The sequence below is a fragment of the Microtus ochrogaster genome (assembly GCF_000317375.1).
Source record: "Microtus ochrogaster isolate Prairie Vole_2 chromosome 14 unlocalized genomic scaffold, MicOch1.0 chr14_random_1, whole genome shotgun sequence".
Taxonomy (NCBI): domain Eukaryota; kingdom Metazoa; phylum Chordata; class Mammalia; order Rodentia; family Cricetidae; genus Microtus; species Microtus ochrogaster.
The window spans coordinates 34,046,329-34,046,870 of NW_004949096.1; the positions used below are offsets into that span (position 1 = coordinate 34,046,329).

Here is a 542-nt window from a genome sequence, read left to right on the forward strand (position 1 = left end):
GGCACACTGTGCAGGCTCACAGATGCTGACGGCACACTGTGCAGGCTCACAGATGTTCACGGCACAGTGTGCAGGCTCATAGATGCTCATGGCACACTGTGCAGGCTTACAGATGCTGATGGCACACTGTGCAGCACCCATAAGCTATGCAGGATCTCCTGGGTAGGCACAGGCAGTAAACAGATGAAAATGGAGGTACCATGGGGGGGCGAGCTGATCCAGAGTGCTCTGTCTCCCAGAATAAGTCTATAAAGGTGTGACTGAAGAGATGGCTCAGTGGTTACAAGTACAGCCTGCTCTTGCAAAGAACCAGGTTTGGTTCCCAGCACCCATGCTAGACAGTTTATAACAGTCTGTAACTCCAGTCCAGACAATCAACACCCTCTTCCGGCCTGGGACAACTACACTCATGTTCACAACACACATATAATTAAAAATAGTAAAATAAATCATAAATTACAATTAATTTTTAAAAAGAAACATCCTAGCCGGGCGATGGGGGCGCACGCCTTTAATCCCAGCACTCGGGAGGCAGAGGCAGG

The 542-nt window shown here is 49.1% G+C and overlaps 1 protein-coding gene across 1 annotated transcript in view; it reads right to left on the reverse strand.

Annotated features, from left to right (window-relative positions):
• The window catches only part of Cep152 (centrosomal protein 152), a 59,664-nt gene that overhangs the window by 24,658 nt on the left and 34,464 nt on the right, over nt 1-542 (reverse strand). The gene's annotated exons all lie outside the window — the stretch shown is intronic.